The following is a 24,306-nucleotide window of genomic DNA, read 5'->3' on the forward strand; positions in this document are numbered from 1 at the left end:
AAAGATTATTGACAGCAAATAAACTTTGCCAACCACAAGACAACAAGAACATGTTTAAGGAGTAATATTAGGGGATGGGCGAGTGACAGCTAACCGCCCATTCTGTGTTTAAAACCAGAATCCCAACATGAGAAGGTTCTATTTAAAATTCAGTGTCATAATAGTCTGATTGCACTTTCACACACCAGCTAAACTCTAACATAAAATTCTTGTTCTTCTCCAGGGAAATTTTGTTTTTATGGTGCAGAGAGCTAAAGAGAACTACCTAGATTTTTCTCTTTAAACCTTGAAAGCTTTTTATCTCTTTCCTCCCCTCTTCCCAAGATGGTGTCTGTAGAGACACTTAGCTGAGAAGTGCCGGAGATCATGAGGGATGGTGCAGTAAAATGGTGGCAGTGATGGAATGTGTTCTTCACAACGTTCTAGAAAAGCGTTGGTCAGTAATAAGTCAGGGAACAATAAGAAGAAGGCAGGTGGAGAGCACTTCACATATTCATAGCACAGTTCCAGTAATAACTGATTATCAGAACACCTGTAAATCAAGCTTCAGTCTTACAATTTTGCAGATGGGGAAACTGAGTCACAGAGCGGTTAAGAGATTGTCGTAGGTCATACAGCAAGTCAACTGCAAACTTCAGATTCAAACTCGGGGATCTCCAGATCACAGGGACAAGTGTGTAGCAGATAGAGGCAATTGCAGGTCTGAGCTTCAGTATAATTCAAAGATGGTATATATTTGAAGCTTCATCATTTTATTATTAACAAAACTATAACACCTGCACTAATGGAATAAACAGAGGCCACGCTTAACCAGAAACAGTGAGCTTGTCTATTTTTCCCATTGTCTATCTGGGTTCATATAAAAAAACCCATCATGAACTGTCAAGTTGTGGCTTTAAAATCTTGAACGTAGTTGTACTTGATAGCACAAAGAGGGACAAACACCTTTTTAAAAAAAATAACAATCCATGTAACATTAAAGCACTGCAATGATGCTACTTAGCATTTATCTTACACTTTGTACATTTAATGTTTTTTTTTTTGGGTGGTATTAATAATATACTGATAGGGAAACCGAGGCAGAAAGATTAAATGATTTGTAAGTGGTCTTGTAATGCCGACAGACCCCGGTTGTCGTCGGGCGGGATTGAACCGTGGGCCTCTGGAGCTTAGTGCATGAGCCTCTACAGCCTGAGCTAAAAGCCAACTGTCTGTTAAGCAAGCTCATTTTATCTCTCTCTTTAAGTGGCCTCGGTGCACTAGATGGGACAGAATGCCACACCCAGAAGGTGTGTGGGTTACAGTCGCACAACAGATAGTTGTCAAAACTGAGATTAGCACTCAGACGATCTTAGCTCCTATTACTGTTTAACAAAAGTGTTGTTCTTATCAGTAGAAACCCCCCCCCCCCCAAAATAGCCAGATTTGATATTTCTTGGAGACATTTTCTTCTTCTAATTGGAACTGGTATTATATGAATTCCATCATCATACATCAGAAAACCAGGTACCATTCAGCTACTGTCCTATTGAACAGAGTTTCCATCTCTATAGCTAAATGCAGACTTTTTCTATTTTTAGGTTAAGCGCCTGCTCCTGCTAAAACTTCACTCTCTGTATTGATACACATCTGAAATGAAACTGCTTTGGTGTAAGTAACTGCAATGTAGTATGTAGTGTCAAGCCACTTCCTACAAACTAAACTTTACCACATTTTGCACACAGCATGACTTCCTGGATGAGGATTACTACTAATATCTGAGCAGAGGAGCTTTATTATCTCAAGTAGATTAAGGCAGCAAAAGAATGATTTGTTGACCACAGAGAAATGTCAGCTGTGGCCTCAAAATGGCTTTCCCTTTTTCCGTCCTAGTGCAAATGACAGATCATTGATTCAACCAGTGAAAGCCCCTTAGCCTTTGAGAAATCACCTCCACTTTCTCAATGTTGTCTAGAAAACATGTGAACAGGTTACATGGAGCTCACTTTCTTTGTGATACAGGGCACGCTCAGCTCCATAAAGATGGCTGGAGATGAAAAAGCCAAGAGACCATTTTGTTACTTTCTGGAAAGTAAAACCTGGTTTACTATTGCTTGATTGTTGGTGTAGATTAACTGAAACCCTGAGCGCTTTAAGGAAAGAAATTAGTAGTTTAGGAAATTCCGTATTCTAAGGAAGTAAGCAGCTTTTGTGCCCACAAACCAACAAGAAACAATCCAGAATAGGTACATGAGATTTTTCGTCTGAGTAATGCATGATTTCTCTAACCCATCACTGTAACAGTAGGCAGATCAAAGGATCCTTACAACTTGTCTGGCCTAAATAGTTCTAAGACATCTGTATTTTCCTGTAATGCTAGGAAATCTAAAATTAGAAACAGCAGTGTTAGTAAACCCTAAAATCACCTGCAAATGAATAGGAGTTTCATGCTAGTAGTTGAAAGACAGTCCCTGTTCACTAGAGATACTAATCATATTTATTGCGATTTCCCCCCCTAATCAAGAAATGCTATTTATTTATCTCAAGAGATTTTAATAGACCTGCAGCAAATCCTGTAAGTTTATTTTGGGTTAAGGAGAAGACCCCAAGAGTTGCTATTAGGTTATGCATGTTCAACAACATGAGTTGGTTGCATTTCAGGAAAAGGTTTGAAATGTACTAGTATGTTTTGAGTTGGAACTGGTATGTTTTCAGTGCAAAATATCTTTAAATGATATGGTGCATACATATGCTATTTTCTCTTCTGAAACTCCCACGGAGTCTCAAGACCAGAGGTGAAAGCTCATGAACACACCACATGATATAGGCAAAGACTGTTGGATGAACTGAAGACTTCACGGCAGAAATAACTGGAATTGCTCCTCGGTATTTGTGATCTTTATAGAAGACAGACTGTGTGTTATGGAACAGTTAGATTAGGCTGCTGCCCCAGATCCCTTTTAAATGGGGGATGTGTGACACCTCATGGAGGTTTTATCCTCATTAGAGAATTGCATCTTGAAAGATTTTCATCTTTTTATTAAATGGACAAATTTAAGGGCAAAATTATGTCATCGTCCCCAGCATGTTTTCTAGAGGATGCATTTAACAATGTCTGTGTGAAATGTTCAGAAACCAATATGTAAATAAGGTCAGTAAGGGCTGGTCTACACTGGGGGGGGGGGGGATCGATCCAAGATACGCAACTTCAGCTACGCGAATAGCGTAGCTGAAGTCGAAGTATCTTGGATCGAATTACCTGGGGTCCACACGGCGCGGGATCGACGGCTGCGGCTCCCCCGTCGACTGCGCTACCGCCGGTCGCTCTGGTGGAGTTCCGGAGTCGATGGTGAGCGCGTTCGGGGATCGCTATATCGCCTCTTAACGAGACGCAATATATCGATCCCGGATAAATCGATTGCTACCCGCCGATACGGCGGGTAGTGAAGACGTACCCTAAGGGGATGAGTCAAGTTCTGTATATTCTATTCTCTGCATTACTGTGCCCTGGGATGCAGTGTGAGAGCTAATGCTCACAGGTCTGCGCTTATCAGAAACCTTCCTTAGAACAGTGGAAATACCAAGGGCTGTCAAACCCTTGCATTTTGTGCTGAATTCTGTGATTTAATTATGTGCTTAACTTCAAAATACACACTAGAAACCTATTGAACGGGTATTTTCCATGTAACTATCACCTTCTTTCCTTCACTTCCTGAACTTATTTTGAATGATTGTCATCTTTTGTATAATTTTAACATTGTTATTCTTGTTTATAATAGAAATCAGAGGTAAAAATCTAGCGCGTTAATAAACTCTTTTCCCCTTCATGTTTGTTACTGTAGCATTGCCTGTGAGCTCCATGGCTACAGGGATTTTTGTTTTTTAAATGTAACTGATTAATGCAAACAGCTGTAACAAAGAGAGGGCATGCCAAATTCCAGGTCAACCTTTTTAATCACTGCTAATACAGTGTCTGAGGTGTCCTATTATAGTGGACTGGCAACACTATTATAGTTAAGGCTGAGACTAGCTCACTGTTTAACAGCTGAATTTTCTAATTTTATCCTCTAGTTTCTAGCGCTCCTATTATTGTAAATTCAGCTGTGTACACAGTTTATGTTGCATAATTCATATGGCATAGAGCACAGGTTCCAGGCGCAGGTGTGACTCCACTAATTAGGTGCCTGCACCCTGGAGAAGATGCACATGTAAGGCGAGGTGGTGGCCTTGGGGAGATTAGGGGGTGGAGGGAATTTGGGACGTGCAGGGCTGTGGCGGACAGAGAAAGAGGCAACTTTCCCCAGCTCCGGGCAGGGCCGGCGCTTCCATTTAGGTGACCTAGACGGTTGCCTAGGGCGCCAGGATTTGGGGGGGCGGCATTTTGCCACCCTCGGCGGCAATTCGGCGGCGGGGGGTCCTTCCATGCTCCGGGTCTTCGGCGGCAATTCTGCGGCGGGTCCTTCACTCGCTCCGGGACCCACCGCCGAAGTGCCCCGAAGACTGGGACTGCGGAAGGACCCCCCCGTCGCAGAATTGCCGACGATGACCGGGAGCGCGGAAGGACCCCCGCCTAGGGTGCCAAAAACCCTGGCGCCGCTTCTGGCTCCAGGGCTGTGGCTGTCGGGGAGAGACAGCCCGCCTTCCCAGCCTCAGCTCTGTGGCTGCTGTGGTGGGGGAGATATCCCCCTCCTTCCCAGCCCCAGCTCAGGGGCTGCTGCAGCGGGGGAGAGAGGGAGAGACCCCCCCCTTCCTTCCCAGCCCCAGCTTGGGGGCTGCCGCAGCAGGGGAGAGAGGGAGAGACCCTCCCTCCTTCCCAGCCCCAGCTCGGGGGCTGCCGCAGCAGGGGAGAGAGGGAGAGACCCTCCCTCCTTCCCAGCCTCAGCTCGGGGGCTGCTGCAGCAGGAGACAGAGGGCACATCCATTGCATTAGAAAGGTAAAACTCCTGATATTAAATATGAGTTGTGTGCTTTTATTTGTAGAACAAAAAAAGTTAATTATTACGTTTATTTTATATAGCGCTTTATCCAAAGCGCTTTACAATAGTTAGCTAATGGTACAAACAACATTTGGAAAGATCATTAAGTGGTCCACCGAGACCCTCAGCAATTTTCAAGTGGTCCACACAAAAAAAAGTTTGAGAACCACTGGCATAGGGTTTTGGAGCAAATATATATATAATAAAAATCTCCTCTTAAATCTGTAGTGTAGTTAGCAGTCCATTCCATGACTACGGCGTCCAGGCCGGACTTTAAACAGTGCAGTCTGAGCAAACCGCTGCCTTGCAATTCGTGGGGTCATTTATACCTGCGCTAAGTGAGTGTAAAAAACACTACCAAGCAGAGATCTCTACTCACATACGCCACTGGTGGCATTTTACCCTCATTTTGCTTAGGTGCAAATGACTACACGTGGCACAAGCATATGGTGAATCAGACCTATGTTTAGGCAAGCTAGAGAGCCAGCAAAAACTATTCCATGTTTGGGTCCAGTAACCTGAACAAAAACCAACAAATCACCCGAATATTCATTACAACTGAGGGTACGTCTTCACTACCCGCCGTATCGGCGGGTAGCAATCGATTTATCCGGGATCGATATATCGAGTCTCGTGAAGATGCGATATATCGATCCCCGAACGCGCTCACCGTCGACTCCGGAACTCCACCAGAGCGAGCAGCGGTAGCGCAGTCGACGGGGGAGCCGCGGCCATCGATCCCGTGCCATCTGGACCCCAGGTAATTCGATCCAAGATACTTCGACTTCAGCTACGCGAAAGTTGCGTATCTTGGATCGATCCCCCCCCCTGTGTAGACCAGCCCTGAGACTTGTCTCTTTTCTACCAGCAGGGGCACTACAAACCTACTTCTGCCACAGCTTTCCAATGCTGATCTCTGCTGCTGTTAGCCTATGCTCTTCTGCCTTTTCCATTCATGTGTAAAGTATCTGTGTAAGTTAGATTGAAAACTCCTCAGGGAAAAGATTCTCATGTTTTCATAAAGTGCTATATAACATCCAGGGATGGTCCCCACTCTAACCCCCTTGATCCAAACATCCCCAGATGTGGAACAAAGGGTATGTCTACATTGCCTCTGTGAGTGAGGCTCCCAGCCCAGGAAAAACAGGCTTACGCCAGCGTGCTAAGAATAGCCGTGTAGGTGCTGCAGTTTGGGTTGTCAAGCCCACCCCTCACAGCTTGAGAGCCCAAGCTGCAACACCAAACCAACATCTATGCAACTATTTTTAGCATGAGCTCAGATATCACAAGCCTGTCTACGGGGCTGGATGGCTTGCTCCCAGAGGCAATGTAGACATTGAGTGGCTCAGTGATTTGCCCAAAGAGGGAACTGAAGCCAGGTGATCGAAGTCCAAGGTTAGTGCCTCAACCACTGTTCCGTTTCAGCCCAGCATATGGTACTTGTTCTCCCTGAGGTTAATCTCAGTTTTGGGAGCCCATGTTCTAGAGAGGCTATACAGAGGATTTAGAAGCAGCAGCAGACTCCTTGGGGATGTGAACTGTAAGGGTTTTTGGGTTGGGCCTTCTCGATTTTGCCACAGGGTTGGCCCCTACCACCTTTTGGGAAAGTATTTCTTCATTTCTGAAGAGTGTGGCTCTCTATGAATTATTTACTCAAATGTTTTGTGGATAAATCTTCAGAGCTGCCAACTGCATACTGTTCCCTTTCATGTGTCACTTGTACTTGGAAAGAAACATACTAGACTGTACGTTGCAGTTTTAAACTCTGCATCAAAACCATGTCACAGTTAGAGCCCTCAACCCACAAAAGAGGAAATCGGAGTTCAGATTACCATGGTGCTTGGCTGACAGTATCATGTTGACATCTTACTGGAAATACCCATGTCAAATTTCCCCACTCATGTATTTTGGACACCTTTTTTAAAAAAAAAATTCCCTCTCGTCGCATACACAAAATGATCCTTTAACTAATTCCCCATCCACTTGCCAGATTTCATATACACAGCAGTAAAAACCTTGGAAGGAAGACCCCTAAGGAAAATAGGTGATAAAGGAAGCAGTGTTTTCATGGTGGTATTCCTTCTTCTAAGACAATGTCATGATCATAGACAGCTGCAGCGGCACAGGAGTCAGCAAACAGAGCTGTAAACAGGGGAGTTTGTGTGGGACTTCTGTTGGAGGAGAAGGTATTTGTAGCTATTTGTAGTTGTAGTTGTATTTGTATGTGTGGAGGCTGGTAGGGGCAGTGTGCTGGGAGAGAAGCTGAGCCCTGATTAGGAAGCAGGGCTTCTCTGACTAGGGGTCCTATAAAGGTAGCCAGCCGGTCAGGCAGCGGCATAGACAGCTGCAGCAGCACAGGAGCCAGCAAACAGAGCTGTCAACAGGGGAGTTTGAGTGGGACTTCTGTTGGAGGAGAAGGTATTTGTCTGAGTGGGAGTTTGCAGGGGGAGTTTGGGGGAAGACTAAGAGGCAGGCAGAGGAACAGACTGGCTAGTGAAGGGAGTGTGCAGTGTTCTAGCAGTGTTTTGGTGCTTGTTGGGGGTTTGTTTTGCTGTGGGTGGTGGTGGTGTGGTTTGGTTTGTATTTCCCAGCTTTACAGGATTTAGGTTGGAAGCCTATGACAGATACTATTTGAGGAAGGACTGCTAGGCAGAGATGGCGTTCACCTTTCGAGGAGGGGAAAGACCCTATTTGGACACAGACTGGCTAACCTAGTGAGGAGGGCTTTAAACTAGGTTCGACGGGGACAGGTGAGCAAAGCCCGCAGGTAAGTGGGGAACATGGAGACCTGGGAGATGGGTTGGAAACGAGAGGGAGTGTGGGCTATATTGGCAGAGAGAAAGGAGGGTCAGGACAAAACTGGGAGGAAAGATCAAACCAGTATCTTAGATGCCTATATACAAATGCGAGAAGTATGGGTAATAAGCAGGAAGAACTGGAAGTGCTAATAAATAAATACAACCATGACATTGTTGGCATCACTGAAACTTGGTGGGATAATACACATGATTGGAATGTTGGTGTGGATGGATACAGCTTGCTCAGGAAGGATAGACAGGGAAAAAAGGGAGGAGGTGTTGCCTTATATATTAAAAATGTACACACTTGGACTGAGGTAGAGATGGACATAGGAGATGGAAGTGTTGAGAGTCTCTGGGTTAGGCTAAAAGGGGTAAAAAACAAGGGTGATGTCATGCTAGGAATCTACTACAGGCCACCTAACCAGGTGGAAGAGGTGGATGAAGCTTTTTTTAAACAACTAACAAAATCATCCAAAGCCCAAGATTTGGTGGTGATGGGGGACTTCAACTATCCGGATATATGTTGGGAAAATAACACAGCGGGGCACAGACTATCCAACAAATTCTTGGACTGCATTGCAGACAACTTTTTATTTCAGAAGGTTGAAAAAGCTACTGGGGGGAAGCTGTTCTAGACTTGATTTTAACAAATAGGGAGGAACTCGTTGAGAATTTGAAAGTAGAAGGCAGCTTGGGTGAAAGTGATCATGAAATCATGGAGTTTGCAATTCTAAGGAAGGGTAGAAGGGAGAACAGCAAAATAGAGACAATGGATTTCAGGAAGGCGGATTTTGGTAAGCTCAGAGAGCTGATAGGTAAGGTCCCATGGGAATCAAGACTGAGGGGAAAAACAACTGAGGAGAGTTGGCAGTTTTTCAAAGGGACACTATTAAGGGCCCAAAAGCAAGCTATTCCGCTGGTTAGGAAAGATAGAAAATGTGGCAAAAGACCACCTTGGCTTAACCACGAGATCTTGCATGATCTAAAAAATAAAAAGGAGTCATATAAAAAATGGAAACTAGGACAGATTACAAAGGATGAATATAGGCAAACAACACAGGAATGCAGGGGCAAGATTAGAAAGGCAAAGGCACAAAATGAGCTCAAACTAGCTACGGGAATAAAGGGGAACAAGAAGACTTTTTATCAATACATTAGAAGCAAGAGGAAGACCAAAGACAGGGTAGGCCCACTGCTTAGTGAAGAGGGAGAAACCGTAACAGGAAACTTGGAAATGGCAGAGATGCTTAATGACTTCTTTGTTTCGGTCTTCACCGAGAAGTCTGAAGGAATGCCTAACATAGTGAATGCTAATGGGAAGGGGGTAGGTTTAGCAGATAAAATAAAAAAAGAACAAGTTAAAAATCACTTAGAAAAGTTAGATGCCTGCAAGTCACCAGGGCCTGATGAAATGCATCCTAGAATACTCAAGGAGCTAATAGAGGAGGTATCTGAGCCTCTAGCTATTATCTTTGGAAAATCATGGGAGACGGGAGAGATTCCAGAAGACTGGAAAAGGGCAAATATAGTGCCCATCTATAAAAAGGGAAATAAAAACAACCCAGGAAACTACAGACCAGTTAGTTTAACTTCTGTGCCAGGGAAGATAATGGAGCAAGTAATTAAGGAAATCATCTGCAAACACTTGGAAGGTGGTAAGGTGATAGGGAACAGCCAGCATGGATTTGTAAAGAACAAATCATGTCAAACCAATCTGATAGCTTTCTTTGATAGGATAACGAGTCTTGTGGATAAGGGAGAAGCTGTGGATGTGGTATACCTAGACTTTAATAAGGCATTTGATACGGTCTCGCATGATATTCTTATCGACAAACTAGGCAAATACAATTTAGATGGGGCTACTATAAGGTGGGTGCATAACTGGCTGGATAACAGTACTCAGAGAGTTGTTATTAATGGTTCCCAATCCTGATGGAAAGGCATAACGAGTGGGGTTCCGCAGGGGTCTGTTTTGGGACCGGCTCTGTTCAATATCTTCATTAACGACTTAGATATTGGCATAGAAAGTACGCTTATTAAGTTTGCGGATGATACCAAACTGGGAGGGATTGCAACTGCTTTGGAGGACAGGGTCATAATTCAAAATGATCTGGACAAATTGGAGAAATGGTCTGAGTTAAACAGGATGAAGTTTAACAAAGACAAATGCAAAGTGCTCCACTTAGGAAGAAAAAATCGGTTTCACACATACAGAATGGGAAGAGACTGTCTAGGAAGGAGTACGGCAGAAAGGGATCTAGGGGTTGTAGTGGACCACAAGCTAAATATGAGTCAACAGTGTGATGCTGTTGCAAAAAAAGCAAACATGATTCTGGGATGTATTAACAGGTGTGTTGTGAGCAAGACACGAGAAGTCATTCTTCCGCTCTACTCTGCTCTGGTTAGGCCTCAGCTGGAGTATTGTGTCCAGTTCTGGGCACCGCATTTCAAGAAAGATGTGGAGAAATTGGAAAGGGTCCAGAGAAGAGCAACAAGAATGATTAAAGGTCTTGAGAACATGAGCTATGAAGGAAGGCTGAAAGAATTGGGTTTGTTTAGTTTGGAAAAGAGAAGTCTGAGAGGGGACATGATAGCAGTTTTCAGGTATCTAAAAGGGTGTCATAAGGAGGAGGGAGAAAACTTGTTCACCTTAGCCTCTGAGGATAGAACAAGAAGCAATGGGCTTAAACTGCAGCAAGGGAGGTCTAGGTTGGACATTAGGAAAAAGTTCCTAACTGTCAGGGTGGTTAAACACTGGAATAAATTGCCTAGGGAGGTTGTGGAATCTCCATCTCTGGAGATATTTAAGAGTAGGTTAGATAAATGTCTATCAGGGATGGTCTAGACAGTATTTGGTCCTGCCATGCGGGCAGGGGACTGGACTCGATGACCTCTCGAGGTCCCTTCCAGTCCTAGAATCTATGAATCTATGAATCTATGAATACAGAGGAAGCAGTAGTAGTGACCCAAGCAGTGGAAGACACAATGAAGATGACTGGATGTGGAAGCTGCAGCATGTACATGATCCTGGAGGGGGTACCTGATAAGAGTTTCATCTGCATGAAGTACCGCCTTATAGAGCTGATGGAAGAAAAGATCCGAGGATTGGAGATGCAGGTGGAAACTCTAGTTGAGTTTAGAAGGGGGTTCGAGCGGATGATGGAGCAAAGACATGAGGAGTCTGAATGGAAAAGCTCAGACTTGCAGATGGAAGCAGGACGAAAGAACTCTGAGGGGAGACTGCTGGGTGAGGAAAGTGGACAGTGGAAGCATGTGACTAAGAGAACCAGGCAGAGGAAAAGACAGGCTAGTGAAGGAGAAATAGAGCTCAGGAACAGGTTTGCGGAGTTGGAAAATGAAGAAGGGGCACAGCAGGTGGTCGCTGAAGGTGAGAGGGCAAGGAAGAAGAGAAGAGCAGCTAGTCCTATAGGAAGAGGGGAAGAGTCAATGGAGATAACACCAAATATGAGCCCCAGGAGGCTACGGGATGGGTTGTGGAGGATTGCAAGGGAGAATAGGAATCGAGAAGACTTGAAGCCAGAGGGAACAGGGGATAGACCGGAGAATCGCACCGTTACCAGGAAAAGGCAGGTCTACGTGACTGGGGACTCCTTACTGAGAAAAATAGACAGGCCTGTAACCAGAGCTGATCCAGAGAACAGAAGGGTGTGCTGTCTGCTGGGTGCTAAGATACGGGATGTGGACCAGATGCTGAAGAGGATCCTAACGGGAGCGGGAAAGAATCCACTGATTGTCCTTCATGTGGGAACGAATGATATGGCTAGATTCTCGCTGGAACGTATCAAGGGAAACTATGCCAGGCTGGGGAAGACTCTTAAGGAAATTGAGGCTCAGGTGATCTCTGTTCCTAGAGAAGGGCACCAAAGGTGTGACAAGATTATGACAATCAACAGATGGCTCAGGCAGTGGTGCTATAAGGAGGGCTTTGGGATATATGACCATTGGGAGGCATTCATGGACAGAGGACTGTTCTCTCGGGAGGGACTTCACCTGAGTAGGGAGGGAAATAGACTTCTAGGATGGAGGCTGGCACAACTGATTAAGAGAGCTTTAAACTAGGAATTGGGGGAAGATGGTTGGGAGATGTCCAGGTAATCTCCACGCCAGATTTTAACATTGAGAGGGAAGAAAATGAAGTAAGAAAGGATACAGCCGTGGGTAGGAGAATGGACATATGGAGGAAGGGTAGTGTAGATACCATTCTAATAGGTGATAGTGGTGATAGAATGTCTGGGCCTAATCGGGTAAAGAATGTGAGCGAAGCCAAACAGCAAGAATTAAGATGTTTGTACACCAATGCGAGGAGCTTAGGTAACAAAATGGAGGAACTAGAGTTACTGGTGCAGGAAGTGAAACCGGATATTATAGGGATAACAGAAACATGGTGGAATAGTAGTCATGACTGAAGTACAGGTATTGAAGGGTATGTGCTGTTTAGGAAAGACAGAAATAAAGGCAAAGGTGGTGGAGTAGCATTGTATATCAATGATGAGGTAGACTGTAAAGAAATAAGAAGTGATGGAATGGATAAGATAGAGTCTGTCTGGGCAAAAATCACATTGGGGAAGAAAGCTACTAGAGCCTCCCCTGAGATAGTGCTTGGGGTGTGCTATAGACCACCGGGATCCGATTTGGATATGGATAGAGACCTCTTTAATGTTTTTAATGAAATAAATACTAATGGGAATTGTGTGATCAGGGGAGACTTTAACTTCCCAGATATAGACTGGAGGACAAGTGCTAGTAATAATAATAGGGCTCAGATTTTCCTAGATGCGATAGCTGATGGATTCCTTCACCAAGTAGTTGCTGAACCAACAAGAGGGGATGCCATTTTAAATTTGGTTTTGGTGAGTAGTGAGGACCTCATAGAAGAAATGGTTGTAGGGGACAACCTTGGTTCGAGCAATCATGAGCTAATTCAGTTTAAACTAAATGGAAGGATAAACAAAAATAGATCTGTGACTAGGGTTTTTGATTTCAAAAGGGCTAACTTTAAAAAATTAAGGAAATTAGTTAGGGAAGTGGATTGGACTGAAGAACTTGGGGATCTAAAGGTTGAGGAGGCCTGGAATTACTTCAAGTCAAAGTTGCAGAAACTATCAGAAGCCTGCATCCCAAGAAAGGGGAAAAAATTCATAGGCAGGAGTTGTAGACCAAGCTGGATGAGCAAGCATCTCAGAGAGGTGATTAAGAAAAAGTAGAAAGCCTACAAGGAATGGAAGATGGGAGTGATCAGCAAGGAAAGCTACCTTATTGAGGCCAGAACATGTATGGATAAAGTGAGACAGGCCAAAAGCCATGTAGAGTTGGACCTTGCAAAGGGAATTAAAACTAATAGTAAAAGGTTATATAGCCATATAAATAAGAAGAAAACAAAGAAAGAAGAAGTGGGACCGCTAAACACTGAGGATGGAGTGGAGGTTAAGGATAATCTAGGCATGGCCCAATATCTAAACAAATACTTTGCCTCAGTCTTTAATGAGGCTAATGAGGAGCTTAGGGATAATGGGAGGATGACAAATGGGAATGAGGACATGGAGGTAGATATTACCACATCCAAGGTAGAAGCCAAACTCGAACAGCTTAATGGGACTAAATCGGGGGCCCCAGATAATCTTCATCCAAGAATATTAAAGGAACTGGCACATGAAATTGCAAGTCCATTAGCAAAAAAATTTAATGAATCTCTAAACTCAGGGGTTGTACCGTATGACTGGAGAATTGCTAACCTAGTTCCTATCTTTAAGAAAGGGAAAAAAAGTGATCCTGGCAACTACAGGCCTGTTAGTTTGACATCTGTAGTATGCAAGGTCTTTGAAAAAATTTTGAAGGAGAAAGTAGTTAAGGATATTGAGGTCAATGGTAATTGGGACAAAATACAACATGGTTTTACAAAAGGTAGATTGTGCCAAACCAACCTGATCTCCTTCTTTGAGAAGGTAACAGATTTTTTAGACAAAGGAAACACAGTGGATCTAATTTACCTCAATTTCAGTAAGGCATTTGATATGGTTCCACATGAGGAATTATTAGCTAAATTCGAAAAGATGGGGATCAATATGAAAACTGAAAGGTGGATAAGGAACTGGTTAAAGGGGAGACTACAACGGGTCATACTGAAAGGTGAACTGTCAGGCTGGGATCGGTTTTGGGACCAATCTTATTTAATCTTTTTATTACTGACCTTGGCACAAAAAGTGGGAATGTGCTAATAAAGTTTGCGGATGACACAAAACTGGGAGGTATTGCCAATACAGAAAAGGACCGGGATATCATACAGGAAGATCTGGATGACCTTGTAAACTGGAGTAATAGTAATAGTATGAAATTTAATAGTGAAAAGTGCAAGGTCATGCATTTAGGGATTAATAACAAGAATTATTGTTATAAACTGGGGACGCATCAGTTGGAAGTAACAGAGGAGGAGAAGGACCTCAGAGTATTTGTTGATCACAGGATGACTATGAGCCGCCAATGTGATATGGCCGTAAAAAAAGCTAATGCGGTCTTGGGATGCATCAGGCGAGGTATTTCCAGTAGCGATAAGGAGGTGTTAGTACTGTTATACAAGGCACTGGTGAGACCTTGTGTGCAGTTCTGGTCTCCCATGTTTAAGAAGGATGAATTCAAACTGGAACAGGTACAGAGAAGGGCTACTAGGATGATCCGAGGAATGGAAAACCTGTCTTATGAAAGGAGATTCAAAGAGCTTGGCTTGTTTAGCCTAACCAAAAGAAGGCAGAGGGGAGATATAATTGCTCTCTATAAATATATCAGAGGGATAAATACCAGAGAGGGAGAGGAATTATTTAAGCTCAGTACCAATGTGGACACAAGAACAAATAGATATAAACTGGCCATCAGGAAGTTTAGACTTGAAATTAGATGAAGGTTTCTAACCATCAGAGGAGTGAAGTTCTGGAACAGCCTTCCAAGGGGGGTAGTGGGGGCAAAAGATATATCTGGCTTCAAGACTAAGCTTGATAAGTTTATGGAGGGGATGGTATAATGGGATAGCCTAATTTTGGCAATTAATTGGTCTTTGACTATTAGCGGTAAATATGCCCAATGGCTTGTGATGGGATGTTAGATGGGGTGGGATCTGAGTTACTACAGAGAATTCTTTCCTGGGTTTCTGGCTGGTGAGTCTTGCCCACATGCTTAGGGTTTAGCTGATCAACATATTTGGGGTCAGGAAGGAATTTTCCTCCAGGGCAGATTGGCAGAGGCTCTGGGGGTTTTCTGCCTTCCTCTGCAGCGTGGGGCATGGGTCACTTGCTGGAAGATTCTCTGCACCTTGAAGTCTTTAAACCATGATTTGAGGACTTCAATGGGTCAGACACAGGTTTGATACAGGAGTGGGTGGGTGAGATTCTGTGGCCTGCGTTGTGCAGGAGGTCAGACTAGATGATCATAATGGTCCCTTCTGACCTTAAAGTCTATGATTCTATGATTATATTCTGTGACCTCCATCACCTTAGTATCTGAGCAACTCACAATCCAATGGGACTTAGGGAAGTATTATTCCATTTTACAGGTGAGGAACTGGGGGGCTAAATAACTTGCCCAAAGTCACACAGAAAGTCTGTGTCGGGGGGAATTGAAGTTGGGTCTCCCAAGTCCCAGCTTACTGCCCTACCCTTTAGACCAGCTTTCCTCTCATGCATAGAGTGAGCGGGAGTGGAACTGCTGCAGTTGCCATCTTTCAAATAAGACCTAAAACAGAGCTCAGGCTCACATATGATCACTAAATATTCTGTCTTGCAATGGGGACTTTCTGCTGTTTCACAGGTGTAAGCAGTGGCCATAAAATGATATAGGAGCCTGGTATTTTCAGAGAGCTTATCACTAACTTGAGAGTGTGTCAGGTGCCAGTGATGCCAAATCCAGTGCAAACTGGGAGATCCTTCTAACAAGCAACAAAAAACCTCTTCCTCCAGAGTGTATCTGTTCCTAGACATTTCTAAGAACAATGGAGCCAACAACATAACTACTTCTACAAGATGTTTTCCAATCTGTAATTACCATCAGCATTTTAAAAGGGCAATAGCATAATATTTGTGTCTTGTGAAACATAAATTTTCCTTACAAATACATATGTATGTTTGATGTCCTCTAAACATCACACCATCAACCTTCAGTAATGCTCTGAATATGCTCCAAGTCTAAGTCTTCTGTATAATATATAACGTGTGGCTAAAATAAGAAACTGGCTGGAGTTGTCACAAAAGCTAGGCTCAAACCTATCTGAAGGCTGGTAAATATTTGGATAATTTCTCTTTTAATTTTTGGTAACCACTCTATTTCTTGGCATTGGCCAGAGAAGCGGAGATGCCTCAAAGGCTCTTGAAGAGACAAGGTGGGTGAGGTGATATCATTTGTTGGACCTACTTCTGTTGGTGAGAGAGACAAACTTTTGAGCTTACCTAGAGACCTGAAGAAGAAATCTGTGTAAGCTTGAAAGCTTGTCTCTCTCACCAACAGAAGTTGATCCAATAAAAGATATTACCTCACCCACCCTGACTCTCTAATACCTCTTGACCAATGTGACTACAATAAGACCGCATACATAGGCGCCGACTTACCAAGTTGCCAGGGGTGCTTGACCCCTGCTCCAGGCCCTGCCCTCCACCCCTTCCTCCAAGCCCCCACCCCACCTCACCTCACCTCTTCCCACACTGGCGTAGCTAGGATAGGAAAACTGGGTGGGCAGGCAATGATGGGGGGCGGGAGGGGGGCCCGCCTCCAGCCGGCCCTTACTGCTCAGAAGGCACCCAAAGATGAAGATACCCAGGGCACACAGGCTGCAGGACGTACCCATGGGAAGGAGCGGGGTCCCCGCCAGGGCTCAAGCTCCACCTGCCCCTCCAGACCCCGTCTCAGTGTCTGGCTGCCCGGCCGCATCCCTCTTCTGCCGGCGCCGCTTGCTTCTGCCCTGGTCTCCAGCCCCATTGCTAGCCCCACCCAGACCTAGCCCCATGAGGCACACTCCAGACACTGGGGCCGGAGACTGGGGCAGCAATGCGTGGCGCTGGCAGGAGAGGGATGCGGCTGGTCAAATGGACACTGAGCCAGGGTCGGGAGTCCCAGCCTGTGGATCCGGGGAGCTCCGGCCCCAATTTGGGAGGTCCTGGTTGGATGCTAAGTGGGTTGGTCATAGCCCACCCAGGCCCACCCATGGCTATGCCTCCCCGCCTCTTTCTGCCCCCTCCCCCACCTCTTCCTGCCCCCGTTCCTCCCCCTCCCCCCCAAGTGCCTCCTGTATACCGCGGAACAGCTGATCCGTGGCAGGCGGGAGGCACTGGGAGGGAGGGGGAGGCGCTGACCCGTGGGGCTGCCAGTAGGTGCTGAGCACCCAGTGTTTTTTTTCCATGGATGCTCCAGCCCCGGAGCACCCACAGAGTTGGCGCCACTGACTGAATACATCAAAAGCTCTCAAGACAGATAAAAGTTGATGGGAGGAAGGATGGCCCATCTAGTGGTTAGAGCCCTGCCTTGGGATGCAGTGATGTGTGCCTCAGTTCCCTAGCTTTAAAATAAGGTTACTAGCACTGCCCTACTTCACAGGGGCATTGGGAGGATAAACACACTGAAAATTGGAAGATGCTCAAATACTATGCCAATGGGGGCCCGTGTATGTACATAAGACAGGTGATGCGCTGCTTAAAAAAAAATACAGTTGATCTCAGGGAGTGTAATTGTAAGAGACTCTTTCAGAAATACCAGTCAAAGGTGCATTTAATAACCATTTTGCATTTAGTACATTTAACAAATATTGTCTTCTTGGCCTTTTAAAAAATATATATTCACAAACCACCAGCTCAGATCAGTCCACATAAAGTCCAAACTGGCTGTGAAATGTCAGTAATATAAACAAAGTCATTTGTACAGTATAGCACTACAAGAGAAAGCATTGAGAATTTTACTTCCCTCATGCAAAATTGTGTGTCTCCATGTGAATTCTCCACACCCAATGGATTTTCCCCCCTTGCTTTTTGGTTAGGGTTATAAAATGCAGTCAGCTTTAATCTGTGATGCACCCAAATGCCAAAGCAATGGATGCTCTGTGGGCCCGCTGTTCAAAACTGGACTTTTATTTGTGAATGAGCAACTTTTGAGTGTGAAATCCATCTGTGTGCACTATTGTTTGCTGCACAACAGCCTGGCAGACCCAAAGTTCTTTCCCTGCTTGTCAATTAAAACAGCAATGGCCCTTTACTGTACATAGACAAGTACTGTACAAGTGTTGTGGGTTTCCCTCGAGAACGATTTTAAGAGGTTTGAATCCTGCTGAGATTTTGATCTACCAGCTGCTTCAAAGAGGTGATTGAAGTCTCTAGGGGAATGTGCTTTTAGCTTTAAGGGAGAGCGAGAGAATATGCCCACAAGACATTTCTAAACCTGCATACCCTTTAGTTTTAATCACCCCGACAGTTTGTGGTGAAGCATGTGGTTAACTATTTCAGGTAAAGTAGCTTCTCTAGAAGCCACAGTCTGCTACTAGATTGTTAAAGTGTACAGTGTAAAGCTGTAGGAGCATTGAAAATGTTAAACAGTTCAGATCATTTGTACACAATGGTTCTCTTTATCTGCTTCCTCCCTTTCCACCTCTGTGCTCACTTGCTCTCAACTTTCACTAAGGCAGGAGGGTACAAAGAAGGAAATGAAAACAAGGAAAGCAACAGTAGGTGACAGGGAAAGTAAAAAGGGAGCAATGTGGAGTATGATATTCTGCACGGGGTTTAGAAATCACTGGTCTCCATGATCTGGGGTAATGTCAGCAAGGCTTATCTTGGGAATCGTGTAGGAGGCAAAAAGAATGAAAGATGGAAGGCTGTCTCGAGCTTGAGGCCCTTTCCCAACCCTTCTCCTCTGTGGGGGCAGGTGGTTGCATTATTGTTTATTGTCAGAGGTGGTGGGGACAGAAATCTCAGCAATCTGCGGTATTAAAAGAGAAACGGCCACTTTCTACAATATTTATGTTTGTCTGTCTCTTTCTGCATGTACCCAAGGCCCTCTGTCCACTAAACGCCCCCTTTTCTGGGCAGGATTACGTCTCTAATGGCTCCATCAATTAATCACTTGCCTTCTTAACACAGCACCACATACCAAGGTAGCCCTCCAGGTCCTGAATCCCATCCCTAAGTTCCATAAGCTTCAGGCACCTTGAGCAAATAATTCCAAAACTTCACTGGGCCAATGCATTCATCTAACATTGGCCCTGCATTGGGGTTTGATCGTGGCTCCTCACCAGCATTAAAATGACCCATCCTAAATAATTCTAATCCCAAAAGGTTTCAAGACACAAAAACTTCTTTGCTAATCTTCATCCATCCTCCCACCCACCATAACCTATGCTGGTGCAGCCCCCAGCATTGTCTTACATGCTGCCCCAAGGAATTTATGAAGGAGCTATCAAGAAACTCAGAGAGATTGTAAAAATTGATGGTATGCCCTGACCTGGAATACTGTATTTAGTTCTGCTCATCCTATCTCAAAAAGGATATAATAAAACAGAGGGAGTTCAGAGATGGGTAACAAATGCATGAGGTACTTGTTTATATAATGATGCACAATTAACATGTGGAACTCATGGTCACATGATATTAATTGAGCTTATCAGGAATTGAAAAAAGGATCTGTCATTTATAAAGGTAGAGAGACGAGCATGTGGTCCAGGCCATTGTCAGAGACAGACTGCTGGACTTGGTGGATCAGTGATTTGCGGGGGTATGATAATTCCTATGTAGAAACATACTTTCATTTACAATTCACCGTAATATTTTCTACACAGTGCTTTTTAACAAAATCTACTAATCGCATGTAACCACTGGAGAATGAGCCAACTGAGGAAATACATTATCCCTTCTATGGTCAAACAGAAGACTGGGTACTTTGCATGAAGTATGGAGGAGAGTAATCTATCAATATTTACAGCATATCACATACACATACAATGCATACATCATAATCTGTTTTTAAAAAGAACGCACTTTATTCCCACTTCAGTTTCATGCAGGCCTCCAATGGTCAGAGTGAAGGTTAAAAATTCTGTTTGTAGCTGGATTGCAGAGCTATACTTATTTTACTGGGAATGTGTGCTGTGAAGACAATGGATTATGATGGAGAATTCTCCTTGGGTGTCATTTGCTGATGCCTTACATGTTGATTGCCCTGCTTTTAACAGATGTGTTCGTTGAATTGTATTTAGGTTAGCAATCTTAACTTTCTCACAATGCAATTTAAAAAAAATTCTAAGGTTCTCTTATTACATGTAATATATTATGAAATCAGTTCTGGCAGATATATAAATCAAGGCTAAATATCAATTGTATTTTTTAAATTATGTAGTTATTTAAATTCTCCAGGTACAGGTAAACACCAACATGTTAGAGAAATGCCATTTTTAATTTTAAAATGGCATTATTTTCAAATGAAATTCACATTTTTAAGTGTCCAGACTAAAGTAAATGAATTTGTATTGTCCATAGAATAATGCAAATTTGAAGCTTAATGTTAAATGGTTGTTCTGGTGGGGTACTGGTTTCTTTTTTGGCTGACACACGACTATTGAATAGGGCTGAATGAAGACTCTGCTTTCCATAAACTGCTGTTAATTGATTGATTGATTGACATAGTTTGTTTCAAAATCTAGGAAAGCCAGTTAACAAAAAGGTGCCCCAGAAACTGTACTGTTTCACGTTGGGTGATGGACTAGAATCAGATGTTGATGGTAAGTATCTGCTTCAGTTGCTAGGGATCGCAGGACCCTGCATATTCGACTGCCAGACCCGGACTGGCATGACTGGAGGCAGAAGGAGCACAGAGCCTTTGTGGATAACTGGACCCAGGAATCTGAGCAGCTGGAACCAGATAAGACTCGATGCTAGAAGCCTTTTTATCATTGGAAGAATCAGGAACCGACGAAGGATGTCCTCGACACCCACGCAGACCTAACAGATACTCAGCTGCTTCTCTAACGGACAGCACCTGACGTCCGTGCACGCAACCCTTATATAGTCTGTGAGCGCGCAAAAATTCTAAGCAGAGTCAGTTGAGCTAGTTCCATGGGTGACCGTTTATTCCCGGAGTTCCATCATTAAACAATTGCATTAAGCACCTAATTAACAACAAACACTAATTTACCCATTTGTGACGTTATGAGTATAATATAATATCTCATTGAAAGGTGACAGGGCCGGAAAGAGTTAATTAACTCACAGACTGACCTGATCCATGGCTGAACTGTAGAGACTGGTTAGGAAGATAGGTAAATGAATAGAGCTTTGAAATGTAAGTCTGTATTGCTAGAGGTAGAAGGGTACGTGTTTGCTCAGGTCTTGTGATGTAAGCAAACAAGTCTTGTCTATTGCTATAGCTTTAATTCAAAGATAAAAAAAAAGGAATATTAACATTTATGATGATACTTGAGTGAAATAGTATTATTGTCTATATGTCTCTTTGAAGGTTGTGGTAACCTGTATCTGAACTGTTTAATGGATAAATTACCCTGTGCTAATTGCCATGATGTTTAGAGGAAGGAAAGTTGAACCTATTGTTTTCTCCGGCCAAAAGACTGCTGGAAATGTATAAAAACCTTGGGACACGATCCTTCTGCATCTCAGATCTGCTTTGGGTTTCAAGAGGGGAAACCTTAAGCCACAAGGATTGAGATCCCCAGTCATTGACTGGAGCCACCCTGAATATGGACATTGGACTATAACCTATGGACTATATCTAAAAGGACTTTTGGCAACTACAAGCTCACCTCTGCTATATATCTGAACCTCAAGAATTGAATTCAAGTCTGTATGTATATTGATCTTTTAACCAACACTCTCTCTCTTCTTTTTTAATAAATTTTAGTTTAGTTAATAAGAATTGGCTATAAGCGTGTATTTTGGGTAAGATCTAAGTTATAATTGGACCTGGGTGTGTGGCTGATCCTTTGGGATTGGAAGAACCTTTTCTTTTATATGATGAGATAAGATTTTCAGTAATCATCATCATATCTGACGTGTGTGTCTGGACAGAGGCCTGAGGCTGGGTACTTCAAGGGAACTGCGTTGTTTGAACTTCTAAGTAACCAGTGAAGTACTCTAGAAGCTGTTCTGTGCTGGCTTGGTAAATCTAAGTATTGGAATAACCACCAGCATTTGGGGTTTGTCTTCCCCATTTTGTTTGCAGTTCACCCTGATTGAGTGACCTCAGCTGGCTCCCACGGGCAGCACCGTCACACCATTACAAGCATGCATAGATTAAAACACAAACATATAAACTGGTAAACCACATTACAACCTAACCAGGAAGAAGAGGTGGATGAGGCTTTTTTTAAACAACTAACAAAACCATCCAAAGCACAGGACTTGGTGGTGATGGGGGACTTCAACTACCCAGATATCTGTTGGGAAAATAACACAGCAAGGCACAGATTATCCAACAAGTTCTTGGAATGTATTGGAGACAATTTTTTATTTCAGAAGGTGGAGAAAGCTACTAGGGGAGAGGCTGTTCTCGATTTGATTTTGACAAATAGGCAGGAACTAGTTGAGCATTTGAAAGTGGAAGGCAGCTTGGGTGAAAGTGATCATGAAATAATAGAGTTCATGATTCTAAGGAATGGTAGGAGGGAGAACAGCAAAATAAATACAAAGTATTTCAAGAAGGCAGACTTTAGCAAACTCAGGTAAGATCCCATGGGAAGCAAGTCTAAGGGGAAAAACAACTGAAGACAGTTGGCAGTTTTTCAAAGAGACATTATTAAGGGCACAGGAGCAAACTATCCCACTGTGTAGGAAAGATAGGAAGTATGGCAACAGACCACCCTGGCATAACCAGGAGATCTTCAATGATCTAAAAATTAAGAGTCCTACAAAAAGTGGAAACTAGGTCAAATTACAAAAGATGAATATAAGCAAATAACTCAAGTATGTAGAGACAATATTAGAAATGCCATGGCACAAAAGGAGATCAAACTAGCTAGAGACATAAAGGGTAACAAGAAAACATTCTACAAATATATTAGAAGCAAGAAGAAGAGGAAGGCTAGGCCCATTACACAATGAGGGTGGGGAAATAATTACAGAAAATGGAAATGGCAAAGGTGCTTAATGACTTCTTTGTTTCGGTTTTCACCAAGAAGGTTGATGGTGATTGGATGTCTAACATAGCGAATGTCAGTGAAAATGAGGTAGGATCAGAGGCTAAAATAGGAAAAACACAAGTTAAAAATTACATAGACAAGTGAGATGTCTTCAAGTCACCAGGGCCTGATGAAATGCATCTTAGGATACCCAAAGAGCTGACTGAGGAGATATCTGAGCCATTAGCGATTAACTTTGAAAAGTCATGGAAAACGGGAGAGATTCTAGAAGACTGGAAAAGGGCAAATATAGTTCCAATCTATAAAAAGGGAAATAAGGACAACTCGGGGAATTACAGACAACTCATCTTAACTTCTGTACCCAGAAAGATAATGGAGCAAATAATTAAGCAATCAGTTTGCAAACATCTAGAAGATAATAAGGTGATAAGTAACAGTCAGCATGGATTTGTCAAAAACAAATCGTGTCAAACCAATTTGATAGCTTTCTTTGATAGGGTAACAAGTCTTGTGGATAGGGGGGAAGTGGTAGACATGGTATATCTTGACTTTAGTAAAGCTTTTGATACTGTCTCACATGACCTTCTCATAAACAAACGAGGGAAATGCAACCTAGATGGAGCTACTATAAGTTAGGTGCAAAACTGGTTGGAAAACCATTCCCAGAGAGTAGTTATCAGTGGTTCACAGTCATGCTGTAAGGGCATAACAAGTGGGGTCCTGCAGGGATCAATTCTGGGTCCGGTTCTATTAAATATTTTCATCAATGATTTAGACAATGGCAGAGAGAGTACACTTATAAAGTTTGCGGATGATACAAAACTGGGAGGGCTTGCAAGTGCTTTGGAGGATAGGATTAAAATTCAAAATGATCTGGACAAACTGGAGAAAAGGTCTTAAGTAAATAGGATGAAATTCAATAAGGACACATGCAATGTACTGCATTTAGGAAGGAACAATCAGTTGCACACATACAAAATGGGAAATGACTTCCTAGGAAGGAGTACTGCGGAAAGGGATCTGGGGGGTCATAGTGGCCCACAAGCTAAATATAAGTCAGTGTAACACTGTTGCAAAAAAAGCAAACATCATTCTGGGATGTATTAGCAGGAGTGTTGTAAGCAAGACACGAGAAGTAATTCTTCCGCTCTACTCCTCGCCGATTAGGCCTCAACTGGAGTATTGTGTCCAGTTCTGGGCGCCACATTTCAGAAAAGATGTGGACAAATTGGAGAAAGTCCAGAGAAGAGCAACAAAAATGATTAAAGGTCTAGAAAACATAACCTATGAGGGAAGATTGAAAAAATTCAGTTTGTTTAGTCTGGAAAAGAAAAGACTGAGAGGGGACATGATAACAGTTTTCAAGTACATAAAATGTTGTTACAAGGAGGAGGGAGAAAAATTGTTCTTCTTAACCTCTGAG

Source organism: Emys orbicularis, chromosome 1, assembly GCF_028017835.1.
Source record: "Emys orbicularis isolate rEmyOrb1 chromosome 1, rEmyOrb1.hap1, whole genome shotgun sequence".
In the NCBI taxonomy this organism is placed as follows: domain Eukaryota; kingdom Metazoa; phylum Chordata; order Testudines; family Emydidae; genus Emys; species Emys orbicularis.